Here is a 22,688-nt window from a genome sequence, read left to right on the forward strand (position 1 = left end):
CCTTATCCTGTCTGCTGATGTTTTTATAAATAAGTTTTATTGGGACACAGCCACACTCACTCAATTATGGATTGTCTGTGGCTACTTTCCCACTCTAGTGTCAGAGTTGAGTAACTGCCACAGAGACCATAGAGTTCAAAAGCCTAAAATCCTTATTATCTGACCCTGTATGGAAATGTGGGAAAGCTGATCCCTGTTTTAGGAAGCCAGGATCGATCACTGTGTGTTGGTAACGAAAGGTAGACTGGCATGCCATGCCAGCTCACGAACTGGGCTAGAATTTGGAGAATAGCTCATTCATTTATTGTGCTTAGGAGGCCATGCTTGGCCTTTCTTTCTTCCATAGGTACTTAATCTTTGCTAGCTCTCTTAGAAATCTAATCCATTGGTCACAAGGACACAAAGAAGTGAGTATGAGTGAAACCGGTCACCTGAAGTCCATGTCCAACACTGTACACTCAGCAGTGTCCAGTTCACTCTCTGCTACCTGCCTCCCGCCCCTCAGCACAGGTAACAACAGTGAGGAGGCCTCCCCTGGTAGAGGGCTGCAAAGATGCTGCATATCACTTGGGGGCTGTGGGAATCTTTGCTGAAATGTTTAAATTTCACAAGAGGAAATTTTTAAAATTCAAGAGTTGAGGTGGCAATTGGGAAAGGATCTGAAATGGTTTGTTTCCACTAGTTCTGACAGTTTCCAAGTCTGACAGCACTTCCCTACCCCTTCCTCTTTGGTTTTAGCCATTTCAAGTAGGAAAGAGAAAAGAGAATCAGTAAGAGCTGATAAAGGAGGGGAAGCAAAAAGGAAGGCAGAACAAGAGAGATTATTATGTTCTGAAAGATTAAAATTGTTTCTATACACGAACGTGGTTGAATTTGAACCTAAATAAAGTCCACCCCTGACACATTTTGGCAACTCTCAAAATCTGTAAGGTACCAACCTGAGTCATTGCGTGTGTGCCTGCGTTCTCACTCAGTCATAACTCTTTGCAGCCCCATGGACTTAGCCTGCCAGCCTCCTCTGTCCATGGGAATACTGGAGTGGGTTGCCATTTCCTCCTCCAGAGGATCGTCAGGTCCAGGGATCGAACCTGCGCCTCCTGCATTGGCGGCCCACAGAGGCTAAGAAATTTCCCAGGAGAGAAACGTCCTTAGGGCAGAGTGCTGCAAACGACCTAAGCCTGGTGAAACCACTCACAATCAGTGCAGAGTGTGGCCACCTGGAGCTGAGCCGTGGAAGCCTTCTGCCCCTTCTCTCGCCCTGGGCCCCCGCTCCTCGCCTTCTGTCCAGCCCCTTGCCCTCCGTCCGGCCCCCAACCACGCACAGCCTCTGAGTTTAATTTGGAGATGGTGAGAATTGGCAGTAAAATGGCCAAAGTTGCTCTTTGAAAGGCGTCCGATCCTGGATGATAGGAATGCTGTTTTGGTCAGAGACCCAAAGATAAGGGCCGGCGCTCCCTCTTTCCTTGGTGGACGCCTGTGGCTTCCGACTTCGTATTTGAGCACTTCGGAGACTCGAGTGGTAGCGCTCACTTCTCTGTGGCCCCCGGAGGCAGCAGCAAGGCCATTCCCACAGCTTAGCAGGAGCAAAGGTCATGACAGAGGGTTTTCCTGGAGAGACTCACGGCAGAGATACAGCAGTGGACACTCCCATTTCCTGACGGAATCTGCAGTGTGCACGCCAGAGGACAGTGGTTAAGGTAGGACCACATCTGATTCTGTTATGTTTTCGCGTTTGTTTATGCCTGCATGCCCTCTTTTGGGAATTGCTACTTTCCTTTGCATAATGAGGTTCCAGTGGGGCTATTAATTAGGAGACTTGGCTTTCTAGCCACAGAGGCGGTCACTGTTGGGACACAGGGTTCTCCCTGGTCTTCTTGGGCTCACACCCTGGGCTGTGTGTGCCTAGAATACAAAAACCTGACCAGTCTGTTACTTCAGCCATTTCTCAAGGCTGTTGATGTAGTTGGTAACACTGGGAGTCAAGATATTGTCTCCTCCTGGACAAAGAGCAGGTTTGCTTGCTCTAAAAGCAGTGGTTCCCCAGGCTTAGTGATAGGTACCCGACTGCATGCATGGTGTTCTTCTAGGTTAGGCCATCTTGGCTGCTCCGGTGAGACTGGGGGAGGCCTGATGCAGCCTTGATGCTGACAGTCTGCTGCCCGCTGTGCTGTAATGAGGTTTCTTGTCTCTGTTCCCTCTCTTCTGGCAACATGAAGCAAAGAGCAACATTGGAAAAGACCCGGATGCTGGGAGGGATTGGGGGCAGGAGGAGCAGGGGATGACAGAGGATGAGATGGCTGGATGGCATTACCGACTCTATGGACATGAATTTGGGTAAACTCCGGGAGTTGGTGATGGACGACAGGGAAGCCTGGCGTGCTGCGATTCATGGGGTCGCAAAGAGTCGGACACGACTGAGCGACTGAACTGAACCTAACTTGAAAGTAGGGTAAAATCTAATCAGAGAGGGTGGTCTTTTGATTACTAGAAACAGACCCAGACAAGGCTTCTCTGAAATCCTTTTTAGGGATTGATGTAGAATTGGGAGAGAAAATATCATGCACATTCCTGAATTTGCGACTTGTGTAGATGATCTGGCAGCTAGAAAGGTCAGAGTTTGATTCATACTTTATAAATGCAGTTGCTGTGCCTGTTTTGCAGATCTTTCCCCATTAAGGCTTTGGTGTGGTCAAGTTGTATGTAGGAAGAACGCTTATTCAAATACGAACCTGCTGTGCACACACCCTCCCCCCACCTCACCCCCATTTCCACCTGTATGCGATGAAAACCACTACCCACCCCTTGATTTTTTTTTTTCCCTATTGTCAAGGTATGCTGACCAAAGTGTAAAAGTGAATGCCACAGCAGAGCTAACAGTTTTGTAACCTGGGGCCTGCACAGGCTGTGGTACATGTCCACAGGCACTGAAACTGCCATGCCATTGAACTTGGCACCTGCGTCTGAGGGGACACATGCCACATTCCCCTCTCCCCACACTCCCAACTTGAGAGTGAACTTTCTGAGCCTGTCTGATGGATTGCCTAAGTTTTGCCAGTAAATGAACCTCTGAATATTTAATTTCCAGAAGTCAGTGTGTGTTTGGGCTTATGGTCCTTTTAATTTCAGAAGTTAGGTCCTAGGCTTCATATAATGCAGATTTCAGTACTACAAGAAAAACTCCTGAGGTTCATTGGCGATGTCTTGACTACCTTGGTGAGTCTGGTAGATACAGCTATAAAACCAGATTTTGTTAGTGGGATGTCTCTCAATAAACTGTTTGTCCGGGGGTGAGTGAGTCCTGTTACTCGTCATCTGCTCAGTAGGACAACTGTTTGTACCTTGCACAAAGGCATCATATATCCTAATGCTGGCCCTGGTTTGAGGCCATGAAGAAAAGGTCTAGAAGATGGTAGTGGTATCCCCTCCTCCCCCAGTCATTGACTCTGCACCAATCACCACTTACCTGAAGATTGATCTTTAAATGAAAGAAAGGGAAAACCTCACTGGTTCTGTTGGGATCTGTTACTCACAACTGAATTAAACTCTGTAATAGTGAATGATTAAGGAAAATCTCCAAAGGCACAGAAACAGAGAAGCTTTCCTTCTAGGAGCATGGATGATGTGCCTGGCCTGGGTTTGAGGTCCTGATCTGTTATCCTGCTCTGTGCCCTGTCACTGTACCCCAGGTGCCCAATGTCCAGGAAGGACTGCCTAGCTCTGAGCACCCCGCCCTCTGCCATGTGGTGATGTCTTCTATGTTCTGCCTTGGGCTTCAGGTCCTGGGTATAACAAATATGGGAGATTTTCATCCTCTCTTACAGAGCATATAGACTGGAGGAATGAGAATTACCTCTCTGGTAGGATGGGCACAATTCTGAAAGAAAAATTTAGCTTATTTCCTGGACACCAAAACTGAAAGTCTGGTGACAGCTGACCATTCCCTCTTCAGCAAGGTCCGTGGAAAGGCTTTCCCTGGAGGAGCCCAGAGACCTATGGTTTCATTTCAGATGCCATCTTCCCCCAGGTAAACATGGTTCAGAGGAGTCCTGCCCAATAACGCTGACAGATTTGGGGCCAGGTTTTAATTTTTCTACAGATAGTTTTTGCCATTTATTTTAAATCTCTTCATTGTGAGCTATAGCAGTCATAGAGAAAAGTATATAGAACATAATACACAATTTAATTTTTCTGCAAAGTAAATGCATCAGGTCAAGAAGTAAAACACTGCTATTCCCTGCCCCCCATCCCTCCTATATATCCCTTCTCTGCTGCAGTTCCCCCTTTCAAAGATCATTGCTGTCCCAACTTTTATGGTCAGTCACGTCTTTGTTTTCCTTTAAAATTTGACTATATAAATAGACATACATGGACGATATTGTTTGAGTTTTTTATGTCAAAGTCTTTATGTGTATAGAAGTGGATCCATACAGCATGTGTTCTTTGTGTCTGGCTGCTTTTATCAACACAGTGTGTGTGAGGTTCCTGCACGTTGTTGCACACAGCTGTAGTTAATTGTCACTCTAGTATAGTATTTGGACAATCAACAGGTGTTTACACATCTACCTAGCTTGTTACCTGTTTGGGAATTTGATGACTACATCAGCTCTGAGCATTTTCATCTGTGTCTCCCTGTATTCAAGCACACACATTTAAGTAGGCTGGTTACCTTGGAGTAGAATGACCAGGTCATAGGTTATGTTCCTTTAACTTTACTGGATGATGACAAGGTGATTCTGTTGATTTATACTCCCATCAGCTGTGTGTGGAAAGTCTCAGTGCCTCACGTTCTCTCCGATGCTTGGTAATGCTAGTCTTTACAAGTTTAGCTTTTATTTTGGTGTGCATTGGTATATAACTGTGTGTGGACATGAGATTTTTTTCTAGCCTAAATTTATTATCAGATTAACTCAATTTTTATTACAAATTTCAAATGTACAAGGAATAATGTACACAGAACACCCACTTACCTACCATTAAGTCAATAATTAAATATTTTGGCATATTTATTCTTTACCTATTTTGTGTGTGAATCATATAAAAAATTATAATAACACTCACTCTTAAATATGACCCTCTTAAGAAGATGGATACTTTACTGTTTAAACACAATAACCAAGAGAAGTAACAATAATTACATAGTATCATACAATATTGAGTCCATATTGAAATTTCCTCAATTGACACAAAAATGTTTTTTATATCTAGTTAAAAATAATAAGGATCCATTCAGATACTTTGCATTTGGTTAGTACATATTTAGTCTCTTTTGTTTTGATGACACTATAGGCCAGTTGTCTTGAAGAAACATCACATTCTGCATTGTCTGATGTTCCCTCTTGGTGTCTCACCTGTTCTTCTCTGATAATTTTTGTAAATTGGAAGTTAGGTGTAAAGGCTTGACTAAACTAGTCTCATTGTTTTAATTCACATCTGTTGGATTTCCAGTAAGACTGAACACCTTTCCATATATTTGTTGGCCATTTAAATTTCTTGTGATGTGCCTATTCAATTCTCTGGTCTATTTTTCTACTCTGGTGTTTCTCTTTTTCTTACTGATTTGTGGGAGTGCCTTATTGTTGGTATGAGCTGTGTCAACTGAAAAAAGTACACAACCAAAAAGTTGAGAATTATCTTATTCAGTGGAAAATCTGAGGATTTTAGCCCAGGAGGCAGCGTCTCAGATAGCTCTGAGGGACTGTTTCAAAGAGGTAAGGGAGGAGTCAGGATATTTAGGGGTGTTGCAACAAAAACCAGGTAGCTAGAACATCAAAAGATTGCTATTAATTAAAAATAGACATCTCAAGTTAATGAATTTAGTACTTTTCTGTGCTGGGGAAGATTCAAGAGTCTAGGCTCACTGATAACTTTTTTTTTTTTTGATAAGAACCTTAACTATCTAGGGCCAATATCCTGTGGTGTTTTTTTTTTTTTTTTTCCTCCCATCCTGTATCCCCTAAAGGTGCACTGTCTAGGCAGTGGTAGTGGCTGATGGCCTGATAGCCCTACTGATACGGCGGGTGACATTCTATGTCAACAGTTGAAAATATTTTCTCCCACTTGGTGGTTTGCCTTTTCACTTTTATAAGAATATCTTTTGGTGAGCTTAAGTTCTTATCTGTAATGTTCAGTTTATCAATATATCTATATATCTATGACCTGTTTAAGGAACTTTTGATAACCTGAGGTCTAAAAGATATTCTAGATTTTCTCCTCAGTTGCCTTTAGTCACTGGATGTAAAGTCCTCTGGGAAATGTTTTTACATATGGTGTGAGATACAGGAAAGGCTTCATTTCTTTCCCCACAACATCAGGTTTATTAAAAAATGGTCCTGGGCTTCCCCGGTGGCTCAGTGGTGAAGAGTCCACCTGCCAGTGCAGGAGACATAGGGTTTGATCTGTGATCCAGGAAGACCCCACATGTTGACGGCAACGAAGCTCTGTGCCACAACTATTGAGCCTGCACTCCAGAGCCCGAGAGCTGCAACTCCTGAGCCCGTGTGCCACGGCTAATGAAGCCCGCATGCCCAGAGCCTGTGTTCCACAACAAGAGAAGCCCCCGCAATGAGAAGCTCCACAACTAGAGAAAAACCTGTACAGCAACGAAGACCCAGCATAGCCAAAACTAAACAAATAAAATAATAAATGTTAAGACATGGTCCTTCCCCATGAGCTACCTTCATCCTGAGCCAAGAGTCCCTATATGTGTGGGTTGAGAGATCTCCAGTATACACAGTGTTCTATTTTTCTATTCTTGTACCAACATGTTTTCTTAGTTACTGTACCTTTATACTAAATCTTGACATCCAGCTGTTCAAGTTCTTCCTCTGTATTACTTCAGGAATGCCTTGGCTCAGATTTTGACATTTTATACACGCTTCAAACCTGAGATTCCCTTTTGGAATAAGGATCGTGGGGTTATTAGTATTTCCTGGGCTATGTGTTCAGAAGTGATTTATCTAAATTCCTAGTTGGTCCTTTCCAGGGAATTTGCTATCCATGGCTTAAATAAAGATCTGGTTTGAGCTCATGCAAGTCCAGTGTTTGGAATCCCCACAGTTGCTAAATTCTACTTCTCAGAACAGGCTGAAGTATAGAAATTGAATTTGAAATAGCTGGTGAATTTTTAGGACAAGTCACCTGACCTCTAGAAATGGATAGCTAACAAAGAGGTCATCCTTGTCTAGGGACTGCACCCTGGACAGAGAATGAGCTTTGAAGTCAGGTTTGGGGGTTCAGTTCTTGGGTATACCAGCTACTAGTCATGTGATGTTGGCCAAGTTAGTTAATTTCCCCATCCTCAATTTGTGTCCATGCCAAGTCATTTCAGTCATGTCCAACTCTTTGCGACCCTTTGGACTGTAGCTTGCCAGGCTCCTCTGTCTGTGGGATTCTCCAGGCAAGAATACTGGAGTGGGTTGCCATGCCCTCCTCTAGGGGATCTTCCTGATCCAGGAATTGAACCCACTTTTCAAAATTAAAAAATGGTCCTGGGCTTCGAAATAAATAAATAAATATACACATTTATAAATAAATAAATATTTATATATACATAAATAACAGCTATTAAAATATTAATATTTTAATATGTTTTAAATAAACAAATATTAAAAATAAATAAAAATTATTTATTTTTATAAACAAACAACATGGCACATTGTCCAGAGGTCTGTTTCTAAAGAGGGGGAGAAGCTAGATCCCAGGCAGGCAATAAGCCATCTCAGATATTCTAAAAGCTCTGCTTTTCACAGCAAAGTCCATACTTCATAGTGTTCCAGAGACTTCAGGATCAAGGTAGACTTTTGAAAAACTGGAAAACTAAAGGTGTTATTACAAAGAGTGTCCTGGGAACTCTGCTCAACAAGATGGTTCTTTTGCTGCAGTTGGTCAGTCAGGGTCCTCCCCATGTTCATCTTCAGGGCAGAGTGCAGCAGGTGGGCTGGCATCTGTCAGTGCTCAGTGGTCTCAATGCAGATGATCAAGGAAAGCCAGCACAGGAGCAGAAAGTTCTTATTTGTCATGCCCCTGTTGCCTCTGTCCACAAATGGTTGGGCCCCTGAAATTCTTTTGACAGTGGCTAAAGTTGCAGATTTTGAGCATTACTTTACTAGCATGTAAGATGAGTGCAATTGTGCAGTAGTTTGAGCATTCTTTGGCATACTTTGCCAACATTCTTTGGGATACTTTGCCAACATACTTTGGCATACTTTGCCAACAAAGGTCTGTCCAGTCAAGGCTATGGTTTTTCCAGTAGTCTTGTATGGATGTGAGAGTTGGACTGTGAAGAAGGCTGAGCGCCGAAGAATTGATGCTTTTGAACTGTGGTGTTGGAGAAGACTCTTGAGAGTCCCTTGGACTGCAAGGAGATCCAACCAGTCCATCCTAAGGGAGATCAGTCCTGGGTGTTCATTGGAAGGACTGATGTTGAAGCTGAAACTCCAATACTTTGGCCACCTGATGCAAAGAGTTGACTGATGCTGGGAAAGACGCTGATGCTGGGAGGGATTGGGGGCAGGAGGAGAAGGGGACGACAGAGGATGAGATGGCTGGATGGCATCACCGACTCGATGGACATGAGTTTGGGTAAACTCCAGGAGCTGGTGATGGACAGGGAGGCCTGGCGTGCTGCAATTCATGGGGCCGCAAAGAGTCAGAGACGACTGAGCGACTGAACTGAACTGAAGGTTGCAGATGGCTTCCCTGGTGGCTCAGCGGTAAAGAATCCACCTTTAATGTGGGAAATGTGGATTCAATCCCTGGGTCAGGAAGATCCTCTGGAAAAGGAAATGGCAACCTGCTCCAGTATTCTTGCTTGAAAAATCCCATAGACAGAGGAGCCTGGCAGGGCTACAGTCCATGGGGTTGCAAGAGTCAGACACGACTTAGTGACTAAACCTCCAAAGTTGCAGATATTCTTGGCATTGCAGTTTCTAGAAGGAACCCGCTACAGTTTTGTGGGGTGGGGTAAACCTTGAGCAGTGAGACCCAGGGACCCCCCAATGACTAGAGATGGGCTTCTTATAAAAAACTCATCTTGTATGACAAATGATTAAGGTAGAACTGTCACAGAATCTCTCTTCTAAACATGTACTCCTTGAAATATGGAAAAATTGTGCTAATACATTATTTGGGCCTGAAAATAATGGTCTCTTTCAAAGCCCGGATGGGACAGCCTGTAATTGCAGAGAACCTGCTGACCAGAATTAGGTAAGGCAGAGGGCAGTCCATGGAAGGAAACATAAGGCTGGCTTTAAGAGCTGGTCCCATTCTTAGAAAGCATGGGAGAAGCTGCCCCCTGGGAGGAATTCCCAGGCAAAGGCAGCATTTAGAAGGGAGGTGGTTTCTCAGGAGGCAGATTTTGAGTCTACAAGTTGCTTCAGGATGTTACATAAGAGGAAACTGAGCCATCTATTGGAGAAGGCAATGGCAACCCACTCCAGTACTCTTGCCTGGAAAATCCCATGGACAGAGGAGCCTGGTAGGCTGCAGTCCATGGGGTCCAAAGAGTCGGACACGACTGAGCGACTTCACTTTCACTTTTCACTTTCATGCATTGGAGGAGGAAATGGCAACCCACTCCAGTGTTCTTGCCTGGAGAGTCCCAGGGACGGCGGGGCCTGGTGGGCTGCCGTCTATGAGGTTGCACAGAGTTGGACACGACTGAAGCGACTTAGCAGCAGCAGAGCCCTCTATTCCACCCCCACGCAGTCTGCATCCCTCTCAGTCAAAACTTTGAAAAAGAAAAGATCACATCAGGGCTATGACTGCTTTGAGATCTAAGAGGCTCGTGGAGCGTTCTAGCGTTGCTTGTTCCCTAGCTCTGGAAAACTTCTACCTTGAAATGAGAAATGGGAGATTGCCCTGGGTCTATGTCCTGGTAGCTTAGTTGGTAAAAAATCTGCTTGCAATGCAGGAGACCAGGGTTTGATCTTTGGGTCAGGAAGATGCCCTGGAGAAGGAAATAGCAGCCCAGTGCAGTGTTCGTGCCTGGAAAATCCCATGGACAGAGGAGCCTGGCGGGCTACAGTCCATGGGGCAGCAAGAGGTGGACACAACTTAGTGAATAAACCACCCGGGTCCACGTCCCTCACTCAGCTCACAAAGGCATCCTGGAACCTCCCAGCAGGTCACTGCCCTTCTCTCAGCCCTCTTCTGCCCTCTGCTGGAAGGTTGCTGCCAGCACCACTAGAGGTGACAGCTTCTTAGAGCTTTTGGTGAATTCTTGATAACTTTGGACTATAACTGAGAAACTGACATACGGGTTACAGATTTTTGTACTTATAACTGAATACTAAGTAAAATCAATGCTATGTTAACATAGAATGGGCATCTTCAGTGTTAACAAGCTACTGATGAAGACAGTTGCTTTTTAACTGAACTATCAACCAAGAAAAAAGATAGTAAATTTCTTGTACTAAAAAAAGGAAAGCTTATTGATGGCTATACTGTATAAGATGTTGTGCTCATTCTTAAAGGGACACATAGAATGAGTTATACAGCTTCTGTTTGCAGTGAGTTTATAATCACATGATCTAAGAGGAGGAGAGGCAATTACAAAACCAGGCAATTCAAAATAAATTGCATGAGAGAGTACCACACCATGATGGAACTCAGATGAGGGAGCGCTCAGCTTCAGTTAGAGATCAGAGAGGTCTCAGACAAGCAGCAAAGGCACCTAGGTTGTGAAGAGGGGAGTGTTCCAGTGACAAATGAACTGTAGGAACAAGGTCTCCGCAGAAGGGAGAATGGAGGAATGGACTGTTTGGAACTGGAGAGTGGTCAAGTGTGTCCAGAGAATAGAGTACCGGACTGTGATATACTCTATTGTGGGAATGTACTTCTCTTTTCCCTCTTTATTCCATATTCAGGTATTGTTTGATATTCATGGTTGATAAACTCAATCTACTTATTGTCATTCTTAACTATATAGACACACACATCTAGATATGTATACACAAGTATAAAATAGCTTATGTTTATTTATGTACCCAGGTGTTTGTAAAATAGTGGAATGAGATTGTTTTAGGTTTCTTACAGACTAATCCTGAGATCTAGCGAATAGTTCATGTGGGGTTGGATCAATAAAGGCTATGCAATAAGATCATGTTTTGAAATAGGAATCATTCCCCCCTGCCATTTAATCTTTTTATTGTGAAATGAAACCAGATGCACAAAACTACAAAAGTGTAGCATAATGAATTATTGCAAAGTGAATATCCACCTTGTGTGAACAAACATCCAAACACAACTACTTTCTATAGCAATTACTTCCTCACAAGTGTCTCCTTTCTTTCTAGTTTGTTGTGTAAGTGTGTAATTCTAGACACCGTCATTCGGTAGTTTCTGCCCTTTGGAAGTTTATGTGGTATGTCAGGTCACTTTTAATCTACAGGTTCCTCCTCCATTCTTTTCTTTTAAATTTATTGGTGGAAGAGCCTTGGCCACTTGACTTGTCATTTGGTTTGGGGGCTTTGTTTTGGGTTTTTTGGGCCCTACCGAGTGGCATACAGGATCTTATTCATAGTTCCCCAGCCAGGGATGGAACCTGTACCTCCTGCAATGGAATCGTGGAGTCCTAACCACTGGACCACCAGGGTTAGGACTTCAAGACTGGACCTCTCCCAGTCTTGATAGAGTAGTCTTACGTAGGAGATGAACCTTGTCAAGTGGCTTGGCCTATGCCCCTGGTTGTGTCTCAAACGTTTGAGATTGTCCAGATTTCCTTCTTTATTCCTGGTGGCTTCTAGTAGTTAAGGGTGTGTCAAAACTCTTAGGTATCCCAAAGGGAAGATTGCAGTCAGCACCTAGATGCAGGTCAGTTGGAAGCTGGACCTTCAGGCAACAGCTTGGAAAATAAGTAGTTAGCCCCCTTCCAGGGAGAAACTGCAAAATAGGCATTGTTGTCTGTTCTTCTGCCCCGGGCCTTGATGTACAGGCCTGGAAGAGTATTTGCTGTAGATCTCCGGGACTCCTGAATCAATCCCCATGGCTGTGAGAGACTGGCGATCTGGGGAGATGTTTCTCAGGCAGTGGCAGCAAAAACTGGCGTACCAGACATGTGTACAAACTCCTTCCAGGGAGCTACTGGTGACCCAGAGTGGGCAAGGGGAAAGGACAGGGGAGGTTTCACATGATCTCTGTAGATAATCACAGATGTGTGCAGAGTTAGAAGCCTGACCCTCAGGCAGCAGCTTTTGAAGTTTGCAAATTAGACCCCTTTCAGGGAAAGATGGGGAAATGGCCCTTTCTGCCAGCTCTTTCTGCCTTAAGCCCTGAGGGCATAGCCGTGGTGAGTGCTTGCACCTTTAATAATAGCTGCTTTGCTGGCTGTAGTCTTGTGGGTTTCATGCGTGCAAACCTTGTTGGTTGGCTTTCAGAGCTAGGTATTTTGGGGGACCTGTCCCTTAGGTGAGAGGCTTTCAATATGGGTTCCAAACTCTTCACTCCTCAGGGAGAAGCTGGGAGTTAGGGGTTCTCTCCAGTTGTATGGCACTGCAGAAGCGACTTAGCAGCAGCAGCAGCAGCAGCACTGTAGCAGGGTTTATGATGGGAGTGTGTCTCAGCCCTTCTTACATGTTTTGATGTGGCTATTTTCTTGTTTGCCCAGTGTGGAGGAGTTGCTTATGTGGTGGTGGTTTAGTTGATAAGTCGTGTCTAACTCTTTTGTGATCCCATGGAGTATATCCCACCAGACTCCTCTGTCCATGGGATTTGCCAGGCAAGAATACTGAAGAGGGTTGCTATTCCCTTCTCCAGGGGGTCTTCCCAATCCAAGCATCAAACTTGTGTCTCCTGAATTGCAGGTGGATTCTTTACTGCTGAGCCACCAGGGAAGCATGCAGTTGCTTAGGTAGATTCCAAATTTCTTTCAGAGGGAATTGCTCCATGTGTCCCGGGGGCGGTAGGATGGGACGTAGTGCTCAGGACCCTTCCAAGTCACCATCTTAAAAGATTGTCCTGATGATATGTACTCCTTTTCCTTCTTTCAATTCATGGGTCGGCACATCCAGTGAAAGAACCTAATTCATATTCAGGGAGTCTGAATATGAAGTATGGGAGACTGACATATGAAGCTTTATCTTTCCATGCTCTGGAGGGTTGGAAGGCAACTAGAAAGAGGTTTGGCATGGATGATGAATGCTGGTTTGCCAAACCCACTACAACTCATGGGGCAAAGGAAAAAAATAATAATGTAAATTTAAAATTATTTAGCACTGAAAACTAAAAGCACGATGTATTCAAACTTGTGAGGTACACTTAAAATTATACTCACAAATCAATAGCTTATATCAGAAGAGAAAGGATCAACATCAATGAGCTAAGATTCCAGCTTCAAAAATTTAAGAATAAACCTAGCATATCATACCCAGTGAAAAATAGCAGTTTAGAAATGATAAGAGCTTAATTCAGTAATTATACATAGCAAATAAAGAAACAATAGAGAAAATGAAAACCAAGAATTGGTTCAGTTGAGGCAAAATTTATCCCATACAAAAAAAAAAAAAAGCCATAGGTCAACAATAATAGGAATGAAAAGAGAAAAACAACTACACATATGTACAGATTGTGATAATAAAAGGATATTATGGACAACTTTTTGTCATTATATCTGAAGACAGTCTAAATAACTATTCATAGAAATGTAGACATAAATTGGTAGTTAACATCATCATTTTTTCTTCAAAAAAATCACCAAGTTCAGGTTTTATAAGTGACTGCCAAACTTTCAAACACGAGACAATTCTGATTATAAGCAAACCCTTTTAGAGAATTTAATTCAACAAGAGCTGGATTTTTAATATGAAGATCCCTATTTTTAAATGTTGGCAACTATTGAAACATTTGTGTCAGTGCAGGCAAAACACAGTATGTCTGTAGGCTGGTTTGAGCCCACAGTCTGCCAGTTTGCAACCCTTGATCTAAACTTTACAGAGCTGATCCAAGTCATGGTGCAATTAAATTGAACAGTTTAGGTATAATGGTGAGGAAACTTGCTTACCTTATGAAATTATGAAGCATGGAATTATGTTTCATAATTATGGAATTGTGAAACATCGACAGAATTTCCATAGGTGGTTGTAGAAATAGTCTCTGAAGACTAAAAATCACAGCTAACTGTAGTGTTCCTGATAAGAGTGATATACAGCCCTGCTTGGAAGCAGGAAGATGAACAGGATGACCTTTCTGGGTTGTTTAATGGATTGTCTAGCCTATCTAACAAATTCAGTTTTCTTAATACTTTTCTTCTGTGTTATCATCTGACCCAATAATAAATGCAGTGATTTGATGCTTCATGGAAACATTCTGGCTTCAGAAAAAAATCATTATAGTTCAGTTCAGTTCAGTAGCTCTGCTGCTGCTGCTGCTAAGTCACTTCAGTCATGTCTGACTCTGTGCGACCCCATAGACGGCAGCCCACCAGGCTCCCCCATCCCTGGGATTCTCCAGGCAAGAACACTGGAGTGGGTTGCCATTTCCTTCTCCAATTCATGAAAGTGAAAAGTGAAAGTGAAGTTGCTCAGTCATGTCCGATTCTTCACGACCCCACGGACTGCAGCCTACCAGGCTCCTCCATCCATGGGATTTTCCAGACAAGAGTACTAGAGTGTGTTGCCATTGCCTTCTCCGAGTTCAGTAGCTCAGTCATGTCCAGCTGTTTGCGACCCCATGGACCGCAGCACACCAGGCCTCCCTGTCCATCACCAACTCCCGGAGTTCTCTCAGACTCACGTCCATCGAGTCGGTGATGCCATCCAGCCATCTCATCCTCTGTCGTCCCCTTCTCCTCCTGCCCCCAATCCCTCCCAGCATCAGATTCTTTTCCAATGAGTCAACTCTTCGCATGAGGTGGCCAAAGTATTGGAGTTTCAGCTTTAGCATCCGTCCTTCCAAAGAACACCCAGGACTGATCTCCTTTAGAATGGACTGGTTGGATCTCCTTGCAGTCCAAGGGACTCTCAAGAGTCTTCTCCAACACCACAGTTCAAAAGCATCAATTATTCGGCACTCAGCTTTCTTTATAGCCCAAGTCTTACATCCATACATGCCTACTGGAAAAACCATAGCCTTAACTAGACAGACCTTTGTTGGCAAAGTAATATCTCTGCTTTTTAATATGCTGTCTAGGTTGGTCATAACTTTCCTTCCAAGGAGCAAGTGTCTTTTAATTTCATGGCTGCAGTCACCATCTTCAGTGATTTTGGAGCCCCCTAAAAAGTCTCACTGTTTCCACTGTTTCCCCATCTATTTGCCATGAAGTGATGAGACCGGATGCCTTGATCTTAGTTGTCTGAATGTTGAGCTTTAAGCCAACTTTCTCACTCTCCTCTTTCACTTTCATCAAGAGACTCTCTAGTTCTTCCTCAGTTTCTGCCATAAGGGTGGTGTCATCTGCATATCTGAGGTTGTTAGTATTTCTCCCGGTAATCTTGATTCCAGTTTGTGCTTCATCAAGCCCAGAGTTTCTCATGATGTACTCTGCATATAAGTTAAATGAGCAGGGGGACAATATACAGCCTTGACATACTCCTTTCCTGATTTGGAACCAGGAAATTAGGTTGTTGTTCCAAAGCCTGTTGTTCCATGTCCAGTTCTAACTGTTGCTTCCTGACCTGCATACAGGTTTCTCAAGAGGCAGGTCAGGTGGTCTGGTATTCCCATCTCTTTCAGAATTTTCCACAGTTTATTGTGATCCACACAGTCAAAGGCATTATAGTATTTAGGTCTAATTTAGGGCCCAGAATCTTCTATATTGTTAATTATTTGCATTTGTTAGGAGAGATGATATAATGTAGTGGTTAACAGCATGCACTTTAGGGGCAGACTATTTTAGTTCAAATCCTGGCTTTACCATTTCATACCTATGTGACCTCTCTGTGTCTCAGTTTCCTCACCGTACAATGGGAACAAGACAGATTGGATCCCTATAGTTTTCTTTTTAATTTATTTCATTGAAGTATAGTTTACTTACATTGTTATACAGCAAAGTGATTTACTTATACATATATATGTACATTCTTTTTCATACTCTTTTCCACCATGGTTTACCCCAGGATTGAGTATAGTTCCCTGTGCTATACAGTAGGACCTTGTTGTATATGCATCCTGTATATAGTATTTTGCATCTGCTAGTCCCAAGCTCCCTCCTTACCCCCTCCCCCTTAGCAGCCACAAGTCTGTTCTCTACATCTGTGACTCTTTCTCTTTTGTAGATAAGTCCATTTATGTGCTGTTTTAGATTCCACATATAAAGTGATATCATAATATGATATTTGTCTTTCTCTCTCTGACTTATTTCCCTTTAGTATGATAATCTCTAGGTTCATCCATGTTGCTACAAATGGCATGATTTCATTCTTTTTTATGGCTGAGTAGTATTCCTTTGTATACGTGTATCACATGTTTATTCCTTTGTCTGTTGTTGAACATTTAGGGGATCTTAGCATATGCACCTTCTAGTTGTGGGAGACATTTTAAAAAATACATAATATATGTTAGCAGACTCTATCTCCACATTCTTGATTCTGGACTTGATTGTATAATTTTGCTTGGCTAATGGAATGAGGCAGAAGTGATGGAGCTCCAGTTCCAAGACTGGACCTTGAGTCTTTGTCTATTTCCACTCATTTTCTTGTAATTCTGTTACTTCCAGGAAAGGGATGTGCCCTGCCTGGCTTGATAATCACAGGAGAAAGCTGAAAAGATAGGGCCATCTCAGTTAAATTTAGCCTAGATTATGTGACTCCTAACTAACTACTCCCCACTCCAGTACTCTTGCCTGGAAAATCCCATGGGCGGAGGAGCCTGGTAGGCTGCAGTCCATGGGGTCGCGAAGGGTCGGACACAACTGAGTGACTTGACTTTAACTTTTCACTTTCATTCATTGGAGAAGGAAATGGAGACCCACTCCAGTGTTCTTGCCTGGAGAATCCCAGGGACGGGGGAGCCTGGTGGGCTGCCATCTATGGGGTCGCACAGAGTCGGACACGATTTGACGTGACTTAGCAGCAGCAGATAACTACTAGATGTGTGAGTGAAGCCAGATGAGACCAGTGGAACCTTCCAGGCAAGCCTGGCCTAGATTAGCCAGCTCCCTAGCTGACTGGCAGATAGGTGGGAATTAACAAATGGTTTCTGTTTTTACTTACTGAGTTTTGGGTGTTTTGTTACACTGCAGTAGCCGACAGATAAAAATATTTATCAAATTCTACTCTACGTCCTTTTTGTCCAAGACTCCATTTAATTAGTACTTAACTTAGTTTAAAATTTAATGAAAAAAATTTATATAGTGTAATAAAAAAATCAAAGTCTTACTTTGTGTGAAAATTTTGAAATAAAGAAAAATCTGTGTCTCCTCTATGACCCAACAACCAAATTTTGCCAAGAATTGTATAACTTCAAGATTGACTGGTTGAGTGCATTGTAAACTATGCAGCTTGACAATAGAATTGCTTGATATTCTTTGGCTGGATCAATCTTAAATTACTGTCTTCCATAATATGAAGTCTCTGTTGAATCCTTCATAGAAAACACAACTACCTTGGGCTGTTATTGTGTCCATTTAACAGGTGAGGTAATGAAGGTGTAGAGAAAGTTTAAGATTACACAGTGACTACTGACTTCCAGGGTGATGAGCAATACAGGACGTTAGAAGAATCCTAACAACCTAAAATCTTTTTCTTTACCAAGGGACACAGTTGAGGAATGGTCTGGTATTCGCATCTCTTGAAGAATTTTCCACAGTTTGTTGTGATTCACACAGTCAAAGGCTTTGGCATAGTCAATAAAGCAGAAGTAGATGTTTTTCTGGAACTCTCTTGCTTTTTCCATGATCCAGCGGATGCTGGCAGTTTGATCTCTGGTTTCTCTGCCCTTTCTAAAACCAGCTTGAACATCTGGAAGTTCACGGTTCACGTATTGCTGAAGCCTGGCTTGGAGAATTTCGAGCATCACTTTACTAGCATGTGAGATGAGTGCAATTGTGTGGTAGTTTGAGCATTCTTTGGCATTGCCTTTCTTTGGGATTGAAATGAAAACTGACCTTTTCCAGTCCTGTGGCCACTGCTGAGTTTTCCAATTTGCTGGCATATTGAGTGCAGCACATTCACAGCATCATCCTTTAGGATTTGAAATAGCTCAGCTGGAATTCCATCACCTTCACTAGATTTGTTCGTAGTGATGCTTCCTAAAGCCCACTTGACTTCGCACTCCAGGATGTCTGTCTCTAGGTGAGTAATCATACCATTGTGATTATCTGGGTCATGAAGATATTTTTTTTTGTATAGATCTTTTTTGTGTATCCTCGCCACCTGTTCTTAGTATCTTCTGCTTCTATTAGGTCCATACCATTTCTGTCCTTTATTGTGCCCATCTTTGCATGAAATGTTCCTTTGGTATCTCTAATTTTCTTTGAAAAGATCTCTAGTCTTTCCCATTCTATTGTTTTCCTCTATTTCTTTGCATTGATCACTGAGGAAGGCTTTCTTATCTCTCCTTGTTATTCTTTGGAACTCTGCATTCAAATGGGTATATCTTTCCTTTTCTCCTTTGCCTTTCTCTTCTCTTCTTTTCACAGCTATTTGTAAGGCCTCCTCAGACAACCATTTTGACTTTTGCATTTCTTTTTTTGGGGATGTCCTTGATCCCTGCCTCCTGTACAATGTCACGAACCTCTGTCCCTAGTTCTTCAGGCATTGTGTCTATCAGATCTAATCCTTGAATCTATTTGTCACTTGCACTGTATAATCATAAAGGATTTGATTTAGGTCATACCTGAATGGTCTAGTGGTTTCCCCTACTTTCTTCAATTTAAGTCTGAATTTGGCAATAAGGAGTTCATGATCTGAGCCACAGTCATCTCCTGGTCTTGTTTTTGCTGACTGTAGAGAGCTCCATCTTTGGCTGCAAAAAATATAATCAGTCTGATTTTAGTATTGACCATCTGGTGACATCCATGTGTAGAGTCTTCTCTGTGTTGTTGGAAGAGGGTGTTTGTTCTGACCAGTGTGTTCTCTTGGCAAAACTCTATTAGCCTTTGCCCTGCTTCATTGTGTACTCCAAGGTCAAATTTGCCTGTTACTTCAGGTATTTCTTGACTTCCTACTTTTGCATTCCAGTCCCCTGTAAAGAAAAGGGCATCTTTTTTGGGTGTTAGTTCTAGAAGATCTTGTAGGTCTTCATAGAACTGTTCAACTTCAGCTTCTTCAGCATTACTGGTCGGGGTATAGACTTGGATTACTGTGATATAATGGTCATCTGAGTTAAATTCACCCAGTCCAGTCCATTTTAGTTTGCTGATTCCTAAAATGCCGACGTTCACTCTTGCCATCTCCTGTTTGACCACTTTCAATTTGCCTTGATTCATGGACCTGACATTCCAGGTTCCTATGCAATATTGCTCTTTACAGCACCAGACTTCACTTCTATCACCAGTCATATGCACAACTGGGTGTTGTTTTTGCTTTGGCTCTGTCTCTTCAGTCTTTCTGGAGTTATTCTCCACTGATCTCCAGTAGTGTATTGGGCACCTACCGACCTGGGGAGTTCCTCTTTCAGTGTCCTATTTTTTTTTGCCTTTTCATACTGTTCATGGGGTTCTCAAGGCAAGAATACTGAAGTGGTTTTCCATTCCCTTCTCCAGTGGACCACGTTTTGTCAGAACTCTCCACCATGACCCATACGTCTTGGGTGGCCCTATGCGGCATGGCTCATAGTTTCATTTAATTAGACAAGGCTGTGGTCCATTTGCACGTCTTCCTTAGTTTTCAATAACTCGCTGGCCATTTTATACCCTCTAGTGGCCTCCTGAATTACTGCAGGTATATGATCCAGCCGGTATGCTGGATGCAGTTGTTGAAACAAGGGTTTTAAAGGATGTGTTTCATGATTGCATTTCATCTCTGACTGGATTCAGCTTCCTTCATAATATTAAATTATGTATTTAAAGAAGGTACAGTTATTTAAATGAAATATTTGAAGCAAATTAATAAAAATTACTTCAGAGAATCCAAGGAAAGTCCTCCTCTAACGTCTTGATGTCCAGTTGATACCTCTTCTAATAGATCCTTTTCCTCAGTGTTAATGAGAAGTCAGCAAATAAGTCAGTCAATAGGCACTTACTGAATGCTTACAAGTACTGCACACTCTTCTAGATACTAGCATCCAGCTGCAAGAAAGTGTCTTCCACTGTATTCCAACAACTGTTTCATTATCATTATTGACAACGAAATAAACACACACACACAAAAACTTGCGTGACTTACATAGGGAGGAAAAGTTTGTGTTGTCCTTTCTAAGCCCAGGTGAATCTACACCACTTTTATAGTGCTGCTGCTGCTGCTAAGTCGCTTCAGTCGTGTCCGACTCTGTGCGACCCCAGAGACGGCAGCCCACCAGGCTCCCCCGTCCCTGGGATTCTCCAGGCAAGAACACTGGAGTGGGTTGCCATTTCCTCCTCCAATGCATGAAAGTGAAAAGTGAAAGTGAAGTCGCTCAGTCGTGTCCGACTCCTAGCGACCCCATGGACTGCAGCCTACCAGGCTCCTCCATCCATGGGATTTGCCAGGCAAGAGTACTAGCTTGGTTAATTGTAATGAGATCAGATAAGTCATAGATAATGGGATAAATAAGACAAGATTTATGGTAAACCAAATTGACCATAACAAATGTACAATGAGTAAATTCAATTTTCTACAGCAAAAAGTTGGACAAGTGTCACAGTCTCTAATTCTGTAACAGCGAATCATTGCAGCTACAATAGAATTTCACAAGAACGTCTGTGGCAAACAACCCAATTTTATGATTTGGCTTCAAATCATATCACTCCATCTTGGCTAAGATTTATGTTTTTTGGTGTCTTCTGGACTCACTCTGGGCTTGTATTCTCAAATATGTGTGATAAGAATAGTATCTTCATCTTCTTGAAGTTCCTTAACCGTTTTTGAAATATGTAGCCTCTGATTTCAACTACAATCTTAATCAAGTTGAATCCAGGCCCCTAATTTTATAATTTCCTGTTTTTATGCAGATGTGACACTGATGGCCGAGGTTGCTGACCTAAAGGAGCTTACACTCTTGCAGCCAAGAGAACCGATGAGCATGTAGCTAAATCCCTAAGTCCACGGGAGCAGTGACTCCACCACGCCAGGTTTCTCTTTCTCTCTAACCCTAGGTCCTTTGGCTTCCAGGGAAAATGTTCAAAATACTACTCACCACTGTACAGGCAACAGCTGTTAACTTCTTCCAGGATCTACTGACCCCAGACGGCTTTGTTAGCACATTGTGTGTGTCCGGTGCACAGTGAGGCCATGCAAACTGAAATGTCAGAGTTTGGAACAGAGAAAGGTTTATTGTAGGGTCACAGAAAGCAACGGTTGGCTTATGCCCTAGAAAGTCCTGAGCTCCCCGAAGGGTTTTGGCAAAGCATTTTTACAAGTCAGATGGGGCGGTCACAGGATATGTGATCAGCTTGTGCACAATTCTCTGGTTGGGTGATGGTGCGTGAACAGGATGGTATCACAGGGGTCGGTCCTTGGGCTCCAGGAGGCCTGAGGCTGTGTCTCAGGTCAAGCAGTTACCATCTTTCATTTGGTGGGGCGTTTTCACTTCTGCAAGACAACTCAGGAAATGTGCATCAAATGCTGTTATCTGGGTATTTCAGAGAGGAGCTGCAGCAGAGGATGGCCCCGTAGCGTCCTGCTTGGTTACAGCTTCCCCTGGCCCTGGGTCTTGGAGGGACTGGAAATCTGGTGACCAGTGCTCCTGGGAACCCTGCTTCCTTGTGCTGTGCCCAAGGGCATGCAGCTTCTACCTACATACTCAGCGCCAGCTTCCCTGCTAGATGGTCAGAACCTTTCAGTGAGCTTCTCTCTGTCCATTTGGGAGTGAGGAGTCAATCCCAGAGGCACGCTGGGTACTCAACCTCCATTTCCTTCACTCAAGGCCTCTCCCCTGAAGGCTAACACCATGGAGCAGACCCAGGTTTTGTGAGATCTGAAGCTTATATAATTGTGTGTGTGTGCACACATGCATCCATGCACGTGTGTGTGTGTGCCCATGCAAGCACTTTAAAGAAAAGAATGCAAAATTAGGCATAATAATTAGATATGAAGGTGTATATTTAGAATGTGAAAGAAGTCATAGAAAATTAAAAAATAATTAAGCTAACAAACACCAGAAATGTCACAAAAATTCAGCAAAACAGTAATTATTAACTGCCCAGGGTATCTCTATAATACTTATCTATCTGTGACTGCATATTCTGGCAACCCACTCCAGTATTCTTGCCTGGAGAATCCCATGGACAGAGGAACCGGGTGGGCTACACTCTACAGGGTCGCACAGAGTTGGACACGACTGAAGTGACTTAGCATGTACATACTCTTCGAGCACACCCTCACACATGAAAGATTTTCTAGTATCATTTTGTGAGAGACAACAGCAGGATGGTGCTATGGATTGAATGTTTGTGTGCCCTTCTCCCAAATTCAGATGTTGAAATCTAATCATCATGGTCTTGGTATTTGGAGGTGGGGCTCTTGGGAGGTAACTGGGTCAGGAGCACAGAGCCATCAACATTGAGGCAAGACCAGCCACAAGATGACCAGCAAGAAGATTACCACTCACTAAAGGCTCAGATAATGGTTAGCATTCTTCAATAAAGTATTTTTTATTAAGATATGTGTGTTGTTTCT

At 43.1% G+C, this 22,688-nt stretch overlaps 1 long non-coding RNA gene across 1 annotated transcript; it reads left to right on the forward strand.

Moving 5' to 3' along the window:
* LOC123334697 lies at positions 1–22,672 on the forward strand. Its single transcript, XR_006552748.2, has 2 exons — positions 1–1,697; positions 21,023–22,672. It is a non-coding gene; the product is annotated as an uncharacterized LOC123334697 (long non-coding RNA).
* The last annotated feature ends 16 nt before the right edge of the window (positions 22,673–22,688 follow it).

The sequence above is a fragment of the Bubalus bubalis genome, chromosome 8 (genome assembly GCF_019923935.1).
Source record: "Bubalus bubalis isolate 160015118507 breed Murrah chromosome 8, NDDB_SH_1, whole genome shotgun sequence".
In the NCBI taxonomy this organism is placed as follows: Eukaryota; Metazoa; Chordata; class Mammalia; order Artiodactyla; family Bovidae; genus Bubalus; species Bubalus bubalis.